The sequence below is a fragment of the Sus scrofa genome, chromosome 15 (genome assembly GCF_054392235.1).
Source record: "Sus scrofa isolate SSC_HxYL_T2T_F1_AM1 chromosome 15, Sscrofa_HxYL_maternal_Yorkshire_Landrace_v2.0, whole genome shotgun sequence".
Taxonomy (NCBI): Eukaryota; Metazoa; Chordata; class Mammalia; order Artiodactyla; family Suidae; genus Sus; species Sus scrofa.
In genome coordinates, this window is record NC_139397.1 from 139,097,735 (window position 1) to 139,122,449 (window position 24,715).

General features: G+C 40.7%; 1 protein-coding gene across 6 annotated transcripts in view; it reads left to right on the forward strand.

Annotated features, from left to right (window-relative positions):
• Positions 1-246: 246 nt before the first annotated feature.
• The window catches only part of ACSL3 (acyl-CoA synthetase long chain family member 3), a 74,933-nt gene continuing 50,464 nt past the window's right edge, over positions 247-24,715 (forward strand). For 2 of the 6 annotated variants that reach the window (XM_021074566.2, XM_084998071.1), the window contains exons 1-2: positions 248-504; positions 24,069-24,126. The gene's annotated coding sequence lies outside the window, so the exon portion shown is untranslated. 6 annotated transcript variants of the gene reach the window in all.

Genomic DNA, 24,715 nt, shown 5'->3' on the forward strand with positions numbered 1-24,715 from the left:
TCCCATTCCTCCCCGCCGACGGCTCCCCGCCCCGCGCCGGCTGCGGCTGGGTCCCGTCCGCCGCTGCTCCGTGGAATGACCTGTAGTAACCCCGCCCCGCCCCCGGCCGCCCGCGCCGCGCTCCCGGCCGGAATTCGATAGGCCCAGCCCCGCACGCGCCACCGCCGCCGGGCCAATGGGCGGCGGTCTCTCTGCATATGCAACGAGCGCCGGCCGGGGGAGTGCGTCCCGGGCGGTTCGGCTCAACAGACGCTGGTCTGCCGGCGCCGGGGAGCGGAGCCGTGCCAGTCGCCGCGGACAGAGCTGGGACGACTGGGAGGAGTAGGAGGCGGCGGCTGCGGCTGCGGCGCCGGACCAGGCAGCAGAGGTACGCCCCCTTGCAGCGCGACTGCGGCGGCGGCTGCGTCAGGGTCCCCAGGAGGCGGCTCGGGGAGTGAATGCTCTGGGGGTGCAACCAGGCCTTCGTGGGCCGGAGTCGGGAGGAACCCGGGCCCCGGCGTTGCGGTGAGTGCGGCGCCGGTTGTGGGGAGCAGCGGAGCTTGGTTGGCGGCTTGGCCTCAGCGTGCGACCGAGCTGGGCCCGAGGGCGGCGGTGTTTTGGGGGAGGGACGCTGCCGGCCTGCTCGCCCCCCGGTCCCCGACGTAGCCGCCGATCCCGGCGCCGGGGGTGTGCGCGCCGGAGGTGCGGGCTCCCCCCGCGACGTGGGGAGAAGCAGCCGGGCCGGGTGGGAGGCGCCGCTGTGGGATCCGGGAAGCGGCTGAGGTGGGGCTCGGGCCGAAGGGCCCACGTGAACTGGGGGACCGCAGCGGAGCGGCCGCGCAGCCCGGGGGAGGAAGGACACACGGGGTCCCTCCCGGCGTTCCGGGGGCGGGGTGGGGTGGGAGGTTGGCTGCTTTCACTAGCTCGGCTCTGAATGTAGTCCCTGGGAGCGGAGAAACTGAGCCGCACAGGGGGGCGGGGGGCTTTGCTGCTGTGCGTGAGGAGAAATTGGAGGTGTGAGATGCGTCGACTTTGGTGGTATTTGTTCTGGCCGCAGTCGGTTCTGATGGGGCTGGGATTAATACTGTTGTTTCGGGGTTGGAGTTGAAAGTTTACCTTTCCCCAGGTGCATTTTAATTATACACTAGTTAGGGAATGTGCAATACCGAGCGACTGCTTACTGCCAGCAATCCAGTGAGGCTGAGATGATCAGACCCGTTTCACAGATGAGGAACCCGAGGCCCAGAGACATAGAACTCGTTTGTCTAGGCTGCATTTAGAAAATGTGCTCTAAGCTATTGTGTATCGGGCCCTTCAAAAATAGATAGGGCATAACGATGTCTTTGAAATTATTTGAAGGCTAGAGAGGGGCTAGGCTTCGTGTAAGTCATTATAGCTGAATAAAATGACAAACAGCTGACGCTTATTGAGCCTTTATTAACATTCCAGGCTTTGTGCTAAGAGCTTTATGCATAGTATCTCTAAAACTGTTAACATCCTTCTAGGGATCATTTTACAGCAGGAGAAACTGCCATTTGGGCCTAACTTTCCCCCAGATCAGAACAAGAAAGAAAAGCTGGGATTCAGACCCACCTGTCTGAAAATGCAGAGCTCTCACATCTAAGCACTATATTATGCTGCCTCTCCTCGGTAGCTGGCTGAAGTTGTCACACAGTGGATTTTTGTTTGGCTGCCAGGAGAGCTGTAGTTTGATGATACCTTCTTTTTTTTTTTTTTAGGTGCAACTATTTATTTATTTTATTATTATTTTTATTACTCAATGAATTGATAATACCTTCTGTTTATGATCATCCCAACTTTTTGGTTTCCCCAGATGAGTTCCAAGGGTTGAAGGGTGCCACAGGATGCTGCTGAGTTGTTCCTGAAAGTGTATTAGAAGGTTATTTCAGGGAAGAGGTGTTGTGACATGAGAGTCCGTTGCACAGAGTTTGTTTTTTTCTTTTGTGTTCTGGCACCTTCCAGTGCAGTTCTCATCCTTAGGGATGAGTAAGGCTTCTCTAGTCACTCTGGCATTTTCTTTTTAGACTTTTCTTGGTTTCTCCTTTCTATAAAAAGAGTTGGGTTGGTTCTGTAGGATGGCAGTGTTGAGTGTGGAGCAGATGTGAGGGTTATGGTGGCAAGGCACCTAGCATCTTTGGGTCTCAGTTACTGGGTTTGTAAGACATTTGCACTGAATGATTTAAACCTGAAATATTCTGTGAGTTGTGTTCTCCTTGAAGGAAAGATGGAAGGATGGACAGGTTATGAGGGGAAAATCAATCCCTGTTTGGTTTGGGGAGTCAGATCTTAAAGCCCTGAGCTTTTTCTCATTGCTCCTCTGCTCTCTGGTTCTGTTTAAATGACTAGTTCGTTCCTCATTCAATTAACTGCTCACTTAGAGCCTTTAATTCCTGTTCTGTGTCAGACACCATGTAAGGTGCCAGGAATACAGGAGTGAACAGAACTGATGTGATCCTTACCTCTATGGAGAAAACAAACATGAAGCAAATCATCATACAAATAATATATAATTACAAGTTACAATATGAGCAATGAAGAAAAAAGTAGTATTCAAATGGAGATTATACTGAGAATTGCAATTTAGATGGAAATCTAGTCTAGGGAGTTTTACATTGCTTGCTGACTAGACTGAGTACCAATATTTAAAAAAAACCTTTTTATTTAGGGATGATTTTACATTTATGGAAAAGTTGCAAATATGGATCCTTTCTGCATATCATAACCCAGCTCCCCTGATCTAGTATTAACATGTTAAATAACCTTGGTTCATTTGTCAAAACAAATTAATATTGATATTATGCTATTAACTGAACTACAGACTTTATTCAGATAGCACCAGTTTTTCTAATCCCTTTCTTTTCTGTTCCAGGATTGAATCCATGATACCAACTGGCATACTGTCTGTATTCATTTCAAGTTGTCTTTTCTGATATTGAATAGTAATTCTAAAATTTACCTTTTCTGGGAGTTCCCGTCGTGGCTCAGTGGTTAACGAATCCGACTAAGAACCATGAGGTTGTGGATTCGATCCCTGGCCTTGCTCAGTGGGTTAAGGATCTGGCGTTGCCATGAGCTGTGGTGTAAGTGGCAGACTTGGCTTGGATCTCGCGTTGCTGTGGCTCTGGCGTAGGCCGGCGGCTACAGCTCTGATTCGCCCTCGAGCCTGGGAACCTCCGTATGCCTCTCGGTAGCGGCTCAAGAAATGGCAAAAAAAAAAAAAAAGACCAAAAAATAAAAATAAATAATATTTACCTTTTATGAGTTGTAATAATTAATTTGTAGTATTAAATGGTATGGACCACTAAGAAAATAAATATATGAATATGTAAAATAAACTTCTATATCATTTTCCAGTGATTCCAATTTACATTCAATTAAGCTTGTTTAGTAATATGGCAGTTCTATTTTTAGTGTTTTTAAGGGAATATTCACACTGTTTTCAATAATGGCTGCACCAGTTTACCTTCCCATCCACAGTGTATGAGGGTTGCATCTTCATATCCTCTCCAGCATTTATTATTTTGTAGACTTTTTGATGCTAGGCATTCTAGCCAAAGTGAGGTGACCTCCTTGTAGTTTTGATTTGAATTCTCTAATAATTTTCAGTGTTGAGCATCTTTTCATTGGCCTGTTGGCCATCTATATGCCTTCTTTGGAAAAATGTCTATTTAGGTCTTCTGCCCATTTTTTCATTGAGTTGTTTTTTTTGATATTGAGTTGTATGAGCTGTTTGTACATTATGGATATGAACCCATCCATAAATGATGTTGGTCTCATCCTTTGCAAGTATTTTCTTCTGTTCTGTAGACTGTCTTTTCATTTTGTTGATTTTCTTGCAAAAACTTTTAAGTTTGCTTAGGTCCCATTTGTATATTTTTGGTTTTATTTCTTTTGCCTTGGGACATTGACCTAAGAAAATATTGCTTCCATTTATGTGAAAGGAGGTTTCATCTATGTTCTTTTTTAGGAGTTTTATGGTGTCATGTCTTATATTTAGGTCTTTATTTTTGAGTCTATTTTTGTATATGATTGAGGGAATGCTCTAATGTCACTGTTTTACAATATAGCTGTCCAGCTTTCCCAACACCATTTTTTTTTTGGTCTTTAGAGCCACATTGTGGCATATGGAAGTTCCCAGGCTAGGGGTTGAATCGGAGCTGTAGCTGCTGGCCTACAGCACAGCAACACCACATCTGAGCAGCACCTGCCACCTATATACCTCATAGCAATGCTGGATTCTTAACCCACTGAGCAGGGCAGGGATAGAACCTGGGTCCTCGTGGATACCAGTTGGGATCGTTACTGCCGAGTCATGATGGGAACTCCCAACACCATTTGTTGAAGAGACTCTTCTTCTTGGCAGGTTTTATATTGATATGGTGAGGTATTACTAGGGGTCAATCTTGCATTCTGAGGCTGATAAATGGACATAAAGGAAGAGTTTGAGAACTTTTGAGAGACAGTGTTCTTTTCGGTGTCTATTCTTGCCTAGAATGACTCTCCACCTCACATTGTAAGATATGAAAATGACAGAGGGAACTTTTTCAAGCTGCTTTCAGGGTACTTAAAAGCTTAAATGTTTCCGTTAATTTTAAATTGTCCCCTTTCAATGAACATTTGGGAAGAGAGAATCTTTGTGAGATTTGGGCTTGAGGATGGGATTGGATGTTTTCAGGAAAGCCAGCCAAAAAAGGTGACAGGTTTTTCTAACTTTAGATAAGAATTGTTGTAATTATCAAACATGTCCAGTGTAGTTTATACTTTCCAGAGTGATTTAATTTCAAATTCTCACCTCTAAAGAGACAAATGGTGACATGGTTTAGGAAACTTAAGCCATTAAATATGTGAATATTTCTGTTGAACATGTTTTAATCTGATGTGAATAACTCATTGCAGTCCTTTTTTTTTTTTTTTTTTTTTGGTCTTTTTGCCATTTCTTGGGCCGCTCCCAAGGCACATGGAGGTTCCCAGGCTCGGGGTCGAATTGGAGCTGTAGCCACTGGCCTACGCCAGAGCCACAGCAACTCGGGATCCGAGCCGCATCTGCAACCTACACCACAGCTCACAGCAACACCGGATGGTTAACCCACTGAGCAAGGGCAGGGACCGAACCTGCAACCTCATGGTTCCTCGTCGGATTCGTTAACCACTGCGCCACGACGGGAACTCCTTTTTTTTTTTTTAAAACCACACCTGGGGCATGTGGAAGTTCCCAGGCCAGGGATGGAAGCTGGGCCACAGCAGTGAAAATACTGTATCCTTAACCTGCTGTGCCACAAGAGAACTCCCTCATTGCAGTACATTTACTGAATGTTATTTGCATTCAGACCACTGTGCTAGGTGTACCATGTGGCATAAATAAAAGGATGAGCTTGATAAAAGTCCTTGCTTTCAGAGATTTAAATTTAATGAATACTAATTATCAGATTTAAGTTTCTCCCCCTTTTGAAAGTGCTGTCACGTTAACCCATTTGATCCTCTTAAGAGTCTACATCATTAGCGGAAATATTGAGAAAATGGAGATTTAGAGGCAAAGTTGCCAGATATGTTGATGAACAGTATATGGCTTGGGAGAAGGAGATGTTGAGTGATTACTAGTTGACCTTTTGGGAGTCATCAGTGTAGAGATCAGAGTAAGTTCAGTAAGAGGCCTGGGATGGAGCTGCGTACAGGAGGCTGAGCTTGCAAAGGAGACGGGAGGAGGGGCCAAGGAGGTGAGAGGACTGCCAGAAGCAGGTGTCCTTGCACCAAGGGGAAAACAGCCAACACTGTGGAAGGTTCCTCTGAGAAGAAAGTTGAGTACTGACCTTAGAATTTAGCAATCTGGAGATCATGGGTGACCTCTGGCCTTGGCAGGAGACACTGATGTGGTAGGGGTGCAGTGGGAAGCAGAAGCAAATGGAAGGCAGGTGGAGTAGAGACAGTAAGAATAGGAGGCTGATTCCAAGAGTTTTTGATTTCAGCATGTTTAAATGCTGATAGGAAGGTTCCTATTGAGAGGGAGAGGTTGGATGTAGAGGAGAAAGGTGTTACTTGTTTGTGCAAAGTTCCTCAGAAGTCCTGAGAATCCAGAGCAAGGGAAGCCTGTGCCATAGCTGGGCGAGGGATACTTCTCTGCAGTAACACCTGACAGCAGTCAGTCCCTTAGTATGGAGCCCTGAGCAGTTTCCAGAAAGTTGCCAAGAACTGTTAAATTTCTAAAAATCAGCTCCATTTTTGCCAACTCATGACAGTCTTTTTAGAAAACCGTACTACAAAGTGTTGTGTGAAATTGATTTAACATGTAACTTGGTTTTACTTTTTAGCCACCTTAATATGGTATATACTTTCATCTGACTTTTGATGACAGTTCTTTTCTGAGAAAGAAAACATTCTAAATATTAAATCTTGTGATTTCTTCCCTGTGTGCTATTTTTAGTTCAAGAAAGTTCTGACTGCTTCTGTTTTCCTAATGTTTTAAGTGCCTTAATTCTTTTTATTAAAGAATTTAACTTCTCTTTTTACTGAAATATGTTTCCTTTAATGTTTCCCATTTTGAGGAATAAAGAATTGGTGGATGATTCATTGGGCTAAAACTGAGCTGCTGGTTTTTTATTTGGACTTGGAGATACGTAAATAACCAACCTTTTGGACAAATTGCCTCCAACTATAGTTTTCTACTTGTTTGTGAAGGTATTTGTTATGAGGTTATATATAGCACATTGATTTATTCATTCATGTATTCTTTACTGCATATATTGTAAGTCACTGGGGATTTGAAAATGGTTGAGAGTCACTGTTCTCCAGGAGCTCAGGGTTCATTAAAGGAAGTGTGTGAACAGTATATGGTGTAAGGGAAGAAGGTATAAGAGGAGATGTATTACAGTGTGGTATAGCTCTTATAAACAAAGCGGAGCAGGAAAAAGGGGAGACTTTGCAGTGAAGGTGGTAGCCCAGTTTCCATGATGAATTGGGCTTTTGCCAGATGAGCAAGGGAGCCAGGGAATAGAATGTTTCACCTTGAATCTGTACCACGTGTGTGTACACAGATATGTACACAGTGGAGATGTGTAACAATACCAAAGAATATTGTTAGAAAAATAAAAAGCTTAACTTGCTGTTCTAACATTGATTGCTCAAGAGGTAAAAAGCTGCCCATTTGTCTGTCCTGTTGTGGTCAGCTTTTCTATTCCCTGTTTAATTTGGAAAGTAATCACACTTCATTCAATTGTACTTTTCTAATACAAAGCCTGGTTTTTCTTTAAACTTCCGGTTAAGGGTGATAGCTACACCTTTATAGTACTTCTTCTGGCCAGGTGCTAATCTGATTGTTCTTTGTGATTTTATGAGATAGGTTTTTGTTTTTGTTTTTCATTCTTATTTCACAGATGAGGAAATTGAGTCACAAGGAACTTAAGTGACTTGCCGAAGGGTGTGCTGTAACTCTTTCCAGGCATTTTTACTCTGAAGAGTCCAGTCGCTGCATCTCCTCTCTGGGGTGACATTTTTGGCTTGAAGTTCATATGTGCCTCTGAAGGCATGATCATATCTGGAAAGGAGCTGTGATGACATTTAGGGACATGTTTATATATCTATTTTTATTACACATAACTTACCCCCCCCCCCCAAAAAAAACCCCACCTCCCTCAAAAACCTGTTTTTACAGAGGGGAATGTAAGGAGTAGCAAAACTAAACTGAGAGAATTGAACTAGAATGTTCTTCTTGTACTTGAATATAAATACTTCAGAGTATATTCTACTTTAACATTCTTTCACAGGAGTCATTGACATTGCCCTTTTAGAATTTTTTGGGTCAGGAATATAAAGCAATTTTGGATGCCATAACCTGCTTCTTCCATTTTCTCCCACCCCCCTTTTTTTAAAGTAGACTTGCTTTGTGTATATGTGAGAAATATTTCCTAATATTTGATCCAGGAAAAGAAATTTACTTCCTTCCCCCAAATCCTCCAGTTAATCGCTGATCTGAATTTGGTGTTCATTATTCATATGCATTGCTCTCAATTTTACTACAAATGTATATATTCTATATCTCCAAACAGTGTATGTATAGTATCCTGTGTATTTTTAAACTGGATACAGATGGTATTGTATATATTCTTGTGTAGCCTGCTTTTTTCTTCAGTCAGTATCACTTAGTGTGGTTTCATCAGTTGAGTTTCATCAGTGTAGGTACATGTCAGTTTAGCTCATTTATTTTAATTAACCTTGCTTTACTTTCATTTTTCTTGTTCTTACTAGGTAGTTTTGCAGATGTTAATGTTATTTTGTTTTTTAAAATTCTGTTGGGATAATTCACATGTATCCTTCCTTTTGGGAAATTTTTTATGAAACTACTTTTGGTGTAGCCAGTTCTGTATTTTAGTACTTGTTTAAGAATTTTTCTATAAAATGTGCCTTTTTCCAATGCAATTTTGGTGGGTAGGAACATGGGCTTGGAGTTAAGATTGTTTAGATTTGAATCCTGGCTCTACTTATTAGCTGTGTGACCTTGGGCAGCCTGTTTAACTTCTCTGTGCCCCAGTTTCTTCTATAAAAAAGACATGAAAAAATCTGGCGGTTCCTTTGTGGCCCAACAAGTTAACTGTGTGCAGGTTCGATTCCTGGCCCAGGAACTTTAATGTGCAGTGGATGCACCCCCCCCCCCCAAAAAAAAAAACCAGAAGAAAATCTACTGTATTGTTGTTAGGAGATATATATATATATGCCAATGTTCCTTGCACACAGTCAGCACTTGATAAATATTAAATATTTAAATTTGGGGTTTTTTTTTTTTTTTTTTGGTCTCTTTAGGGCGGCACTCAGAGCAATTGGAGGTTCCCAGGCTAGGGGTTGAATCAGAGCTGTAGCTGCTGGTCCACAGCACAGCCACAGCAACTTGGGATCCAAGCTATGTCTGCCACCTACACCACAGCTCACGGCAACACCGGACCCTTAACCCGCTGAACGAGGTTAGGGATTGAACCTGCATCCTCATGGAGACTAGTTGGATTCGTGAGCCATTGAGCCATGACAGGAACTCCACTATTTAAATTTTATTTATTTTTAGAGCATACAGTATTTTCTAAGTCTCTCTACTTACTTTTTCTTGCCTTATCTTTTGAAACAGTATTATCATCTTTATATGGACAAATGTTCTTCAAAGACATATTTAATGTATTATAACCTCTCATTAATGGAGTTTTAGAAGAGAGTGTAAATAGTAAACTAAATTAAGGGACATTAAGTAGATTTTGTTATATTTTGACATCAATAATTAAGGATTTATCTTAACTTTTCTGGAAATGTATGTAAAGCACATTGAAAGTAGGTTAACATAGTATCCTTCTCATTCAGATAATTTAAGAATCCCATTAATTTTAAACACTTCATAATAGCCTGATAACAGTTCAGGTAGCATTTCCAAATATATTGTCTCAAGTCACCAACTTTGTGTTTAGTGGAGAAGGAATCAGTGCCATACATGTGTGTATAACTTGCTGTGTAAATTTGAGCTGGTTACTTAACTTTTCTCTGCCTTTCATTTCAATTTCTGTGGCATAAAGATGTTAATTCTTACCTCACAGGGTTATCGTGAGGTTTAAGGAAGACAACACATAGCAGTTTAGAGGAAACAGTTGACCCCCTCTGTTAGCTGCTTCTTTATTTCTCTTCATCTTCTCCCCCCCCATTTTCTTTCATCTCTATTCTTCCTTTCTTCTTTTTCCCTCCTTTCTCTATCCTTTCATTGACATACGAAAATCTGCACATATAGTTCCCTTTTTGGCTCAGTGGCAATGAACCTGACTAGTATCCATGAGGACACAGTTTCAATCCCTGGCCCTGCTCAGTGGGTTAAAGATCTGGCATTGTTGTGGGATATAGGTGTACAGCTCAAATCTGGTGTAGTTGTGGCTGTGGCATGGGCCATGAGCTGTAGCTCCGATTCCACTTCTATCCTGGGAACTTCCATATGTGGGCCCTTTAAAAAACAAAAAACAAAAAAAACCCCTGCACGTATTTAATGTATACAGTTTGCATTTGAATATGCACACACCTGTGCAGCTGTCAACACAGTCAAGGTTATAGACATATTCATCACTAACAGAGTTTCTTTGTGCCTATTTTTTTGTATTTTGTTTTTTATTTTGTTTTGGTTTTTTGTCCTTCAGAAATAGTTTTTTGGTAAGCAATAATGTATTCCGAATCTAGCATATGAGCAAACCCATCATATAAGTAAAAACATACATCACTTAGAGAAGAGTAGGAAATACTCATTTCTTTAGGATGAGAATGTTCAAGGTGTGTGAAGATAAATAAAGGATGTGGTTAATGTTGAGTGAGGAATATAGAGGTTGTAGAGGCCATATTAGCCTGAGGAGCCAGGGAAAAGTCAGCTGAACAAATGAGATGTAGATTGGATTTGAAAAAAGAGTTGAGTTTGAGGTAGAGATGCTCAAATGGGGATGGGCGTCTAGGGCAGTTAGGAAAGAGCAGGATTGACAGATAAAATTGAGGCATCAACTGTTCTGGGGGTTAGAGAAGCTGTGAGAATAAGTCACATCCCTGGGGAGTGGGGAGCCAGAGACTATATTTGCAGCTCAGAAAGTACAGTTAGACCCTTGAGCATCATGAGTGTGAACTGTGTGGGTCCACTTAGCCCCCATGAAATATGTACTACAAAATCCAAGGTTAGATATGGAGTGCCGACTAAAGTTTTACGTGGGTTTTGGACTGTGTGGTGGCTTGGTGCCCCAAACCCTGTGCTGTTCAAGGAATGTTCAAGAATGACTGTAAGGTAGTAGGAACAGGGAGACTGAAGAGCCAGCAAGTGAAGAGAACCATGTGGGCTCTGAGTTGTTGCAGAAAGAGCATTTGGGTCTGGCCCGAGTCGTGTCTAACCCTGCTTGCTTGACTGTCAGTGTGGCACTGGGCACATTGTCCTGGTGTGGCATTGTCCATGTCTTTTAGCCTTTGTGAAGCTCACTTTCCTTGACTGTAAACCTTTCTTGCTCAACACTGTTTTAAGCTGCTTCTCTATCAGTGCTCTTTTTCTTTTTTTACTTTTTTTTTTTTGGCCCCTGCATTCGGAACTTCCAGGGCCTGGGATTGGACCTGAGCCACAGCACTAACAATGCTGGATCCTTAACCACTAGGCCACCGGGGAACTCCAGTGCTCTTTCTTTTACTTCTCTTTCCATATCTTTCTTTTGTGTGTGTGTGTGTTTTCTAGGGCCGCACCCCAGGCTAGGGGTCTAATTGGAGCTGTAGCTGCCTGCCTACGCCAGAGCCACAGCAACACCAGATCAGAGCCGCATCTGTGACCCACACCACAGCTCTTGGCCACCCGGGATCCTTAACCCACTGAGCAAGGCCAGGGATCAGACCCACCACCTCATAGTTCCTAGTCAGATTCGTTAACCATGACGGGAACTCCTCCATATCTTTCTTTTACTTCTCTTTCCATATCTTCCTTTTACTTGGCTCGGGGATTTTACTATTTCTGTCAAGTTTCTTAGGCTTCTTTGAAACTATGGCTTAGCTTTGTGTATTTCTACCTGTTGTTTATTTATGTGTTTATTACTTGGAATTCACTAGGGTATTTGCATAGGTTTTATTAGATACTGACTACACTGACTACTGCATAGATCTTAACCTTTTGAATATTATTTTAGTTCTAAATTGGTATTGTAGGCATATAGGAGTTCATTTTTCTGCATTTATGTTTCTGGGTTATAAAATATTTAATATCATTTTGGCTAGAATTATGAAAAGTTCCTTCTTCAACCTCTGAAATTTCTTATTTTTACTTATTTTACTTTCATTAGGATTGTGGTGATCCTCATTCTGGACCTTGACTTTGGCTTTTCTTCTTGTAACACTAAGACAAGAAATCTTTCTCTTCCCTTTGGAGACCAGCTTGATCTCTGGTCTTGATACCTCCTGTTTGGAGGAAGGATGGGATAGTTGAATTCTTTCTAAAATGAAGCGAGGAGTTTATTTTAGTTCTATGGAAAACTGGAGTGAACCATAATGAATTAATCTTGGAACTGTACTTGACATTTTAATGTAAAGAGAATTGACATTAATTGGAATTATATCACATGGACCATAATACATGGGATCATTATTTTTTATATGTGGACAATTAATACTTCCCTAGGTCATTTTCCATTTGTCTGTAGCTTTCCATATTGCTAGCCAGTGTGTTAGCATCTTAAGAATTTGCATTCATCATTTACTCTGAAACTAGGCTTGATTTCCAGACTGATAACTCTTTAGACTCTCCTGCTTAGTACTCTTCAGAATTCAAAATGTTTAGTTTTTACATCGCTTTCTGGGGCATAGAAAGAAAACCTGTTTTCTCCAACAGCATATTGAAGTGAGAGGGTTGTGAGAAGTAATGGCTGGTTGGGAGTGAGGTATAAGGATGAAGCTCACAGGACCTCAGGTATAAGGAATGAGATTGGTGTGGTTTTAGAGAGGAGTGATGGAGGGCTTGAGCTTTGTGACCACATTGTTACTTGAATTCCCAAATCAGATTCTACTTCATTTTAGTTTTGTGACCACAGCAAATTACTTAACCTCTAAGCTTCCCTTCCCTTAAGATAAGGAATGGCATTTGTCTTGCAGCTTACACGTGCTCCAGTGTGTGTATGTGACCCATCTCTGCGGTTCTGGAAGGAAATATTAAAATTTTTAAAAAATTATATATTTTGTGCATGATTTGTGGTGTTGACAGTGTGCTAGAACAGTCATACAGACATACAGTTTTAAAGGTACACATGTTTGGAATGCCAACAGTTTTATTAAAAGGGGCTTTTTTTGATTCTTAAAGTTTAGAGACCATGAGCTTGTACGTAAAAGCTGGGTCTGTGCTTGTAGGCTTATTAGTTTGGAGTCAGCTTTATAAATGAGTTGGGCATGGGGTTGAAGAGTTTAGGTTATGTGGCTCTGGGAAATGAATTGAAGGATATTGGATTTAGGGAGAATGTCTCTGCAAGTTCATTTGAAAAATGGTAGACATAGTAAAATTGGCATGTGTAATGATTTGAGTTACTTTGTGAAAGTCTTAAGTTGTGTGTTTTTATACTGTCTCATATGTTAAAAGATCACATGGTAGAAATTTGGATGGGACATAACCCAGAAACGTGAGTCAGTGGTAAGGATTTGCTCTTGATATGCATGGATGATTTACCTGCAGATAACTGAGAACTGACTGTATGTATGTTTAACTTAGTATTCGTTTATATTGTGTGATACCAGAGGACGGGAATGTTAACAATAGGTAATTAACTATAGTTTTGTGTTTCTTGTTATTAATTTAGAATTGCATTATGAAATAAATGGATTTGCTGTCTTTTCTTTTTAGATAAGTCTAAAGTATAGTGTGTTTCCTTGTGGCTCCTTCAAGGAGAGTAGCTGTTTAATATGGAAAGAAAACATCTGTGAGAACAGGGATATTTGTGTTTTATTCACTGATGCACACCATATATAGAAGCATTTAGAAGGTACACATTTTTTTTTTTTTTCTGTCTTTTTGCCTTTTCTAGGGCCACTCCCGTGGCACATGGAGGTTCCCAGGCTAGGGAGTCTAATCCGAGCTGTAGCTGCTGGCCTACACCAGAGCCACAGCAACGCAGGATCCGAGCTGCACCTGCAATCTACACCACAGCTCACGGCAATGCTGGATCCCCAACCCAGTGAGAAAGGCCAGGGATCGAACCCACAACCTCATGGTTCCTAGTTGGATTTGTTAACCACTGAGCCATGACGGGAACTCCATAGAAAGTACACATATTTGTTCATGGAATCAATCTTTGCCACCTAGTCCAGCAGTGGACATGAGATACTCAGTAAGTGTTTATTAAATTGAGTTGAAGAGTTCCTGCTGTGTGTGCACCATGGGTTAAGGATCTAGTATTACTGCAGCTGTGATGTAGGTTGCAGCTGCGGTTAGGAACGTACATGTGCCACAGGTGTGGCCAAAAAATAGAGTTGAAAGATTTGAACATAGTATTAGAAAGATTTTGGAAAGCCAAGAACTTGACATCAAAAAGACAAGTATACACTTGTTAGTGGGAGCACAGGAATCTGAAAGAATGGGCTTACTGTTGGTATACATTTGCATAGCTCACTGGTTGGATAATATGTACAGATATGCTTTAAAAATTATGTGATAAAAGCAAGAAAGTGTGATGGATTGTCTCAGGCCAGGCCAGCTGTTCATTGTACTTTTATGTCATAACCTCTTATATAGCCTTTGATGCTCCTGATAGTGTCCTCATTGATCCTAATCCCTGCCTTTAGCTTCTATGTCACTGCTGTTAGTTTCTTTACCCTCTGGCTGGCTTTTCTAATGTTTGTCTTTAATTCTTTTATCTTATAACTGAATACACTATTTTTGAAGAAATCCTTGGTTTTAACTCTAATATGGGTAGAATCTACGTCTTCTGGAATTCCTGGTGGTCTAGTGGCTAAGGACTTGGTGTTGTCACTGCTGGGGCTCAGGTTTGACCCCTAGCCTAGGAACTTATGCCTGCCTGGGACATGGCCAAAAAAAAAAAAAAAAAGACATCATCAGCTCTGGAGCCCGAGTCCTATATTTCTGACAGTATTGTTAATATCCACCCTATCACATGTACTCATATGTATCTGCTCTTCCTCCTGTATTCCTCTTATCCAACATTCTAGAAATGTTGACATTTAATCTTTCCATCTTACCACATCTTGTTGATTTTAACTCAGAAAAATCTTTAAAAAACGGTGTGTCCTGCTGCTTCTGTATGTACTGCCCTAGACCCTGGACCTCATTACCTTTCACTTGGGCTGTTGTAATAAGTACATATTTGGAATCCTTTCTGGTTTGTTTTCTTTGTTGACCCAAGTAATTATTCTGAAAAAAACAGATTTGGTCAAGTGCCTTGTTTAAAAACCTGTCTCATTCTATCTGCAACATGTTTCTGTATGCCCTTTTCATTTCTAATTTCCTCTACATTTCCTAGGTTCCAACTATCTCAACCTACTTGCAATTCTTCATTCTTTGCCCCTTCATGCCTCTGTGTGTTAGGCAGGAGTGGAGGGAGGAATCAGAGCAGAGAGACTGATTAAGCTCCTCTCTCTGGGACCAGGAACTTCACATGGAGGTTTCAGCTGAATCTTGAAGGTTGAGTTTGCTTTGGCAGCCCTTCTAGCTTCTTTTAATTTTTTTTATTCAATCCTAGTTCCAAGTTCTAGAGAGTGATGATGATGATGATCTAGTGATTATTTTGACTACACCTGTGGCATGCAGAAGTTCCCAGGCCAGGGATCAAACTCAAGCCATAGCAATGGCAATGCCAAATCCTTAACTGCTAGGCTGCCAGGGAACTTAGAGATAATATTATTGAATCATCACTTCTGTACTTTGGATACAGGCCTCACAGGTCACAGGCTGCTGGATCCCTGTGGATGCTCATGTTTACTGTAGTCTCCTGCGGTAGAGGTGGTGGTGAAGTGGCATCACATAGTTCAAACAGAACTGGTGTTTCTCTCCCCATCAGAGCCATAGCTAGGCAGTGTGGGCTGTGTGGGTTTACCGTGAGAGTGCTGGAGATAGTTTTATAATTACAAAAAAGACTTGGGGACAGATCCTTTTTGGGACATGGGAGCTGTGGAAGAGAGGTATTGCTACGCCAATTGCTTGCTTCAGGGATTTGTTCTTCAGTATTCTAGGACTCACATTCAGCCATTGGCTCAATTCTGTTTTTTTTTTCCCTTGATGTGGCTTAATTTATTGAATTCTCTTTCACTCATTGATCAAGTATAAATGTCCCATGACTATTTCTGTTTTTTAAAATTCTGTACCAGAACAATTAGTGTTAATTTTGGCATCTAATAGGCTGGTTTGTACTACGTATTCTTGGTCTTAGATTTTATTAGCTAATCTTGAAATATTTTCTTCCAGATCAACTTTGGAATTAATATATCAAGTGGCCATACAAAGTTGATAATTAAAGTCCTAATAGGATTTTTATTTGGTTTATAGGTTAATCTTGGTGAAATTATATTTACCCTTTTCACCCAGGACCTAGTATGTCTTTAGTGTCTATCAGTAGCATTACACACACACACACACACACACACACACACACAATCTTTTAAATTTTCTAACTGATTATTATGAGGATGTAGGAAAACTATTGGTTTTTGTTATTTACTTAGTACGCAGATATCTTAGTGAACTTTCTCACTGGCTAGTTTTCAGATGATTCTTTTTGATTTTCTTGTCAAACATTAATTATCTGCAAATTGTGATTATTTTGTCTCTCCTTTTCCAGTATTCATATTCATTTCTTTTTTCCATCATTTCATTGGCTAGACTGCAGTGCTGTCCATAAGAAATAAAGTTAGAGCTTCGAATGTGAATCATACCTGTAATTTAAATTTCTTGTAGGCATCTTAAAGTAAGAAGAAACAGGTAACTTTAATATATTTTAATCCAATGTATTCAACATAAAGTCAATGTAAAGATTGTTAATGAGGTGTCTTATTTATTTATTTTTTTTCATACAGAGTCTTTGCAATTCCTTGTGTATTTTACTTTTAGAGAACATCTCAATTTGGACAAGCCACACTTTAAGTGTTTACTTGCTCCATGTCTTCAGTGGCTACAGGGCTAGAGCCTTCTTAACAGTGTACAATAATTTATAGTCATAGCTGGTCTGGCCTCCTTGTCTTGTTTCTGACTTTAATGGAAATTTGAATATGATGCTTGTTATTAGTTTCTGATATTTTCATTAAGTTGAACTTTTCTTTTGTTTCTGAATAAGAAATTCCTTTTAGTTGGGAACATTGGACAGCCATATGCAAAGGAATAAAACTGGACTCACTGTCTTACACTGTAAATAAAAATTAACTCAAAATGAATTAAAGACTTGAGTGTAAGACCAGAAACCATAAAACTCGTAGAAGAAAACACAGGTGGTAAGTGCCTTGATGTAGGTCTTGGTGATGATTTATTTGAATCTGCCACCAAAAGCAAAAGCAGCAAAAGCAAAAATAAGTAAGTGGGCCTATATCCAACTAAAAAGTTTGCACAGTAAGGAAAACATCAAAATGAAAAGGCAACCTTCTGAATGGGAGAAAATACTTGCAAGTCATGTATCTGATAAGGGGCTAATATTCCAAAATATGTAAAGAACTCATACAGTTCAGTGGGCAAAATAAAACTCAAAACCACAGCAAAAAAACCCCAAACAAAACAACCACACAAACTGATTGAAAAATGGACAGAAGATCCAAGTAGATATTTTTCCAAAGAAAACATTCAGAGGGCAAATGAATGAAAAATGCTCTACATCATTAGTCAGCAGGGAAATGCAAATCAAAGGCACAATGTGATACTGCCTCACATCTATCAGAATGACTATTATCATAAAGACAAGAAGTAACAAGCATTGGCAAGGATGTGGAGAAAAGGGAACCCGTGTGCCTTCTTGGTGGGGATGTAAATCAGTGCCTCCATGTGGAAAGCAGGAAGTTCCTCGAAAAGTTAAGAATAGAACTACCATGTAATTCAGCAGTTCCGCTCCTGAGAAGGAAGGAAATAAAAACACTAATTTAAAAACATAGATGCCTTACTACATTCATTGCAGCACTGTTTACAATAGCCAAGATATAGAAACACCTAGTGTCCATCAGTGGATGAATAGATAAAGATGTGTATTATACACAATGGATATTACTCAGGCATTAAAAAGAATGAAATCTTGCCATTTTTGACAACATGGTTGGACCCCGAGGTCATTATACCAAATGAAATAACTCAGGAAGATAGATGCCATATTATTTTTCTTATATGTGGAATCTTAAAACAGACATAAAACCTAAGCTTATAGATACAGAGAATAGATTGGTAGCTCCAGAGGTGGACGTTGGGGGTAGGAGAAATTCGTGAGGTGTTTTTGTCAAGTTAGTATTACTTATTTTTCTTTTTCTTTTTTTTTTTTTTTGTCTTTTGTCTTTTTGTTGTTGTTGTTGTTGTTGTTGCTATTTCTTGGGCTGCTCCCGCGGCATATGGAGGTTCCCAGGCTAGGGGTTGAATCGGAGCTGTAGCCACCAGCCTACGCCAGAGCCACAGCAACGTGGGATCCGAGCCGCGTCTGTGACCTACACCACAGCTCACGGCAACACCGGATCGTTAACCCACTGAGCAAGGGCAGGGACCGAACCCGCAACCTCATGGTTCCTAGTCGGATTCGTTAACCACTGCGCCACGACGGGAACTCCCTATTTTTCTTAAATACTTAAAAAACCCCACATGCTGACATTACACCTTTCCCTTCCCTCCCACTTAAACTGTTAATATTACTAATGATAATAACAGTTCTGTGGTATAACACAAAAAATTTATATGGCCCCATTCTTGGGGTCTAAAAGCCTTTGAAATTTCCTGCTTGTTCAGAGTATCTTCTGTTATTCATAAAAGCTCCTTTTGATCCTACTTGAGTTTATGCTTATGAAGTGACTTAGGATGGGCTCTCTAGAGCACCTCAAGATGGGGTTGGTCACCAGAACAAATGATGGAGGGTTTGAACTTCCAGCTCTACTCCCTGAACTCCTGCAAGGAGTGAGGAGACTGGAGACTGAGCTCCATTAAAACTCTTGAACAAGGGGATATTCAGTAAACTTCTGGGTTGGTGAACATTTTCCATCCAGGTGCTGGGAAGGTGACACACCTGGAGAGGGTTTGGAAGCTCTGCTGCATCCTCTCCTCCCCATCCCTTGTCCTGTGTGTCTCTTCCATTTGCCTGTTTTCAAGTTGTATCCTCTATAATAAACCAGTAAGTATGAGTAATCAGTGTTCCTGTGTTCTGTGAGCCATTCTAGCAAATTATTGAACCTGAGGAAGGATTTTGTGGAATCTCTCTTTACAGCTGGTTGGAGGCTTGTACCTATCAAGTGGGGAACAGTCTTGTGGGACTACCTCTAATTAACGTGTGGGATGTAGCTCTTGTGAAATAGATTATGAAACTTAGACCAATTCTGGCTTAAAAATTATCTCTATTTTTGTATCAAATGATAAAACTGCGAAAACTTTTTTTGCTTTTTTGGGGCCTCACCCACAGCATATGAAGGTTCCCAGGCTAGGGGTCTAATCGGAGCTACAGGTGCCAGCCTACACCACAACCACAGCAATGCCAGATATGAGCTGAATCTGTGACCTACACCACAGCTCATGGCAATGCCAGATCCTTAACCCACTGAGTGAGGCCAGGGATCGAACCTGCAACCTCATGGTTCCTAATCAGATGCATTTCTGCTGTGCCATGATGGGAACTCCTTTGAAAACTTTTTAAAGTAATATCTTAGTAGAGTGTGTTTGTAGAATCAAATTGTTTGAGTCCTTGCAGGTCTGAAAACTTCTTTATTCTACCTGAAGTTGGTCAGGAATTTAGCTGGGAGTAGAATTCTAGATTAAAATTTCCCTCAAAACTTCGTTCATGGATTCTAAGCTTCTAGTGTTAGGGAGACATCTGCCAATATGATTCTTAGATCTTTACAGGAAGGGTGAATGAATATACATCCTGGTTTGTCTGGAACATCTTCAAATGTATTTTATAATAGTACATGCTTTTACTCTCCAAAAAAGTACCCTTCTTTGTTGTTTAATTATAGAATCACTTTATTTGTTTAGTTTTTGTGTTTTGGAAGCTCTTACATTATTCTTTTTTTTTTTTTTTTTTTTTTTTCCTTTGTCTTTTTGTCTTTTGTTGTTGTTGTTGTTGTTGCTATTTCTTGGGCCGCTCCCGAGGCATATGGAGGTTCCCAGGCTAGGGGTTGAATCGGAGCTGTAGCCACTGGCCTACGCCAGAGCCACAGCAACGTGGGATCCGAGCCGCGTCTGCAACCTACACCACAGCTCACGGCAACGCCGGATCGTTAACCCACTGAGCAAGGGCAGGGACCGAACCCGCAACCTCATGGTTCCTAGTCGGATTCGTTAACCACTGCGCCACGACGGGAACTCCTTACCTTATTCTTACAGTTGGTGCTCTGAGAATTCGCAATGCTGTCCCTATAGTTATCCCTGCCCCCCCACTCACATCCCCCCTCATTCATTGCTCAGTATGCAGTGTGAAGACTAGTGTTCATCAGCTCTGGGATATTTTATTGTGGAATGTTTCAGCAATTTCTCCCTCTTCCTTTGTTCTTTCTTTCTAGTATTCCTTTTAGTGGAACTGGTCTTTTGGATTAATTTGACACATAATTTAAAAAAAGTCTTTTTTAACCTCCTATTCTTTAATTGCTTTAGCTTTCCTTTTTGGGAAAATATTCCCAACCTCATTTTCTTTCTTTCTTTTTTTTTTTTTTTGTCTTTTGTCTTCTTAGGGCCACACCCACAGCATATGGAGGTTCCCAGGCTAGGGGTCAAATTGGAGCTACAGCTGCCGGCCTATGCCTCAGCCACAGCAATGCCAGATTCCAGGCACATCTGTGACCTACACCACAGCTTACAGCAACACTGGAGCCGTTATCCACTGAGTGAGTCCAGGGATCGAACCCACAACCTTGTGGTTCCTAGTTGGATTCGCTTCTGCTGTGCCACAATGGGAATGCCTAGTATTTTTTTTTAGTCAATAAATTCTCAATATTGGCACTAGATTTAATATTATGAAACAGATCAGATGCCATTCTCCTGCATAAAAATCCATATGGCTCTTCAGATAGTTGGATAATGTCTAAACCACTTACCATTTAGCATGGCATACAGGGCACTGGCAGTGAGGTACAGTGTTTCCCAGAGCCATTGTCACACCACAGATTTGGTGGCTTCAAACAATAGGAATTTATTTTCTTATAGTTAGCCGAAAGTGGGAATCGGTGTTACTGGGATGAAATCACAGGATCGCCAGGGCTGGGCTCCCTCCGGAGGCTCTAGAGGAGAAGCTGGTCGCACCTCTTTAGCTGCCATGACTGCTACAGTCCCTGGCACCACCCCAGGCTTCCAGGCCAGTGCCTTCAAATCTCTCTGCCCAGTCTTCACTTTGCCTTCACCATATGTGTCAAATCATCTGTTGCCTCTCTTTTACAGGGACACTCGTGATGGCATTTAGGGCCCACTGGGTAATCCAGGATTGTCACGTTGTCTCAAATGCCTTAATTTACTAACATTTGCAAAGACCCCTTTCCAGATAAGGTAATATTTACAGGTTCCCAGGATTAGGGCCCAATACCTTTTGAGGTCATTTATCAGCCTACAACAAGTACTTAGAATTTTCTTAAGTTGACCTTTTCTTAAATACCTAAGCTTTTGCAAGTACTACTACTGCCTACAGTTTCTTTTCTTCTTGTCCACTTGGCCAAAGCTGTATGGATCAGTAAATCTTTGTTGAAGAGACTCAGCATTTATTGAGGGTAAATACAATACTTGGCTTTGTCACATTAAAATAAATAACAAAACAAAGAGTTCCCGTTGTGGGTCCCTGGTAACAACCTGACTAGTATCCATGAGGGGTGTGGGTTTGATCCCTGACTTTCCTCAATGGGTTAAGGATCCGGTGTTGCTGTGAGCTATGATGTAAGTTGCAGATGTGGTTCGGATCCTGTGTTGCTGTGGCTGTGGTCTAGGCCAGCAAATGCAGCTCCTATTTGACCTCTAGCCTGGGAACTTCCATATGCCTCTGGTGTGCCCCTAAAAACCAGGGGCGGGGGGGAAAATCAAGGTAAAGTAAGTAGGCACTTGTGCCAAAGCTTTTCCAGGGCAAATTTCTCAGAAGGGATTTGCTAAGTCATAGGAATTTACATCTTAGCTTTTATTGCCAAATTGCTCTCCAAAATGGCTGTTCTTCCCTCAAAAATGCCAAAAGTGAGATCTTAATTCCTATGCTTTTCTTGGTAACTAGTTTTTCGTGGTTAATAGATATTTGGATTTTTTTCTGTGAATATACGTAGCCCATTTTTCTCTATTGAGTTGTGTTTTTTTTAATAAAAATTCTACAAATATTATGGATTTGAATTGTCCATATATGTTGTTGCTGTCCTCATTTACATATGAGGAAAATGGTGCAAGAAATAAGTAAATTGATAACATCTTAACATCTTTCTCCTTCCCCGTGGACAGATGGATAGATGAATGAATAAATATGAATATGTCTAGAGCCATAGCTTATAAAAATACAAGGATTTTGGACTCAGGTATCTCTGATTTTAAGGCCTGTTATTTATTTATTTATTTATTTTTGTCTTTTTGCCTTTTCTAGGGCTGCTCTCGTAGCATATGGAGTTCCCAGGCTAGGGGTCTAATTGGAGCTGTAGCCACCGGCCTACGCCAGAGCCACAGCAACGCGGGATCTGAGCCACATCTGCAACCTACACCACAGCTCACAGCAACGCCGGATCTTTAACCCACTGAGCAAGGCCAGGGGTCAAACCCGCAACCTCATGGTTCTCAGTCGGATTCGTTAACCTCTGTGCCACGACGGAAACTCCAAGGCCTGTCCTTTTTAAAGTATATCTGGCTGCCTTGCAGGGGATGAGGAAATTAATAGTGAGGCAGCGATGTGCTGAATTTTGAAAATACGTAACTGTTAGCTCTACTTACTAGCTCTGTAAGTTTGGGCTGATGTTATTCACTATAATGCCAGCTAACTATCTGCTTTGGAAGTGATTAAGAAAATCATTGATAATATATAAAAATACATACAGTGAAATACTATTTATAAATCTTAATAATTCTCCTTGACCATTTTATTGATGAATGAAAAAGCTCAATATACTTTAAAAGTTTTAGATATACAATTTTATTTATTTATTTTTGTCTTTTTTTGGCTTTTCTAGGGCCGCTCCCGCGGCATATGGAGATTCCCAGGCTAGGGGTCTAATCAGAGCTGTAGCCACCAGCCTACGCCAGAGCCACAGCAACATGGGATCTGAGCTGTGTCTGCAGCCTACACCACAGCTCATGGCAATGCCGGATCCTTAACCCACTGAGCAAGGCCAGGGATTGAACCCGCAACCTCATGGTTCCTAGTCGGATTCGTTAACCACTGAGCCACAATGGCAACTCTGGATATACCATTTTAAAAAAGTATACTTTATTTTTTAAGAGTATTTTCAAATTCAAAGCAAAATTGAGCATAAGGTAGATTTCCCACATATCCCTTGTCTTCCCATGTGCACAGTTTCCTACATTATCAACATCTTGCCACCAGATTGGTACATTTATTACCATCAGTGAACCTATGATGGCATCATCATCAAAGTCCTTCGTTCACGTTAGAGGTCACTCTTGGTACATTCCATGGATTTTGACAAATAATGTAATGTAAATCTACCATTATAGTATTGTACAGAGTACACTGCTCTAAAAATCCACTCTGCTCTGCCTACTCATCCCCTTCCTCCTCAATCCTTGGCAACCTTTTGTTCTCTCAGTTGTCTCAATACTGTCTTAATAGCTTTGCCGTTTCCAGAATGTCATGTAGTTGGAATCATACAGTATATAACCTTTCAGATTGACTTCTTTCACTTAGTAATCTGCATTTGAGTTTCCTCTACATCTTTTCATGTCTTCATAGCTTATTTCTTTTTAGTGCTGAATGATACTCCATTGTGTGGATGTAGCAGTCATATATTCACTTGCTGAGGGACATCTTGGTTACTTCCAAGTTTTGGTGATTACGAATGAAGCTGTTATAAACAGTTGCGTAAATATCAAGGAGATTAATTGTCCAGATCACATGGTGAGAGTATGTTTAGTCTTATAAGAAACGGCCACACTGTCTTCTAAAGTGGCTGTACCATTTTGCATTCCCATCAGCAATAAATGAGAGAGAGTTTCCATCACTCTGCATTCTTGTCAGCATTTGGTGATGTTAGTGTTCTGGATTTTGGTCATCCTGATATGTGTATAGTAGTATGTAATAATGCTTTTTTGGTGAGCTTGATAAAATATTATTTGCTAGTATGATCACGTTTCCAGGGAAACACAACAGAAATTTTCCTGGGAGATTTGGAGGTGGAAATATCTCCAGGAAAAAGTTCATCTTTGGCTTTGATTAACCAGACCAGGAGTAGTAATGCTTGTCTTCATGTGTTTATTTTGACAGGTAGTGAAACAAAGGCACATATCTTGAAGGCACCAGCACCTCCTACCATTGTCAACTGGTAAAATGCTGATTTTTATTTATTTATTTTTTTGACTACAAAATTTCTTATTAGGTGTCAAATATATTATGTTAAAACAAGTGGGATTAAACTATCAAAGAAAAAGTTATTTTCTTTCCATTTTGTGATTGGAGAATTATGAAAACCATGAGAAGGTAGCTTTTATACTAATTTTAATTGCATATAAGCCCACTGGAACATTAAGCCTTTGTATTCAGCAATATTATATAGCTTTCTTTTCTCAATTTGAATTTCATGAAGTATCTCTGGAAGAGTTTAAATTCAATATCTTTATTTTGCAAAGTTTAGTGTTAATTAGACTTTTTTTCCCCCCATTTAGACTTGGCAGTGGTCATTTCAAATTTGTGTTTGTTTAGAATTTCTACCTTGACATTTAAACAGAAATCGTAGGTTCAAGGCCAGGAAAACAGCAGTGGATTTTTTATTAACCTATAGCAAGATCTGCCTGTTAATTAGTTGTTATAGTTTTATTCTTTCCTTACTGTGGTTTCTGAAGTGAATTAGAGTTTGTGAAATTTGGGGGCAAGAATTTAAGGATCAGTAACTTTGTCTCCTATAATTTTGCCTA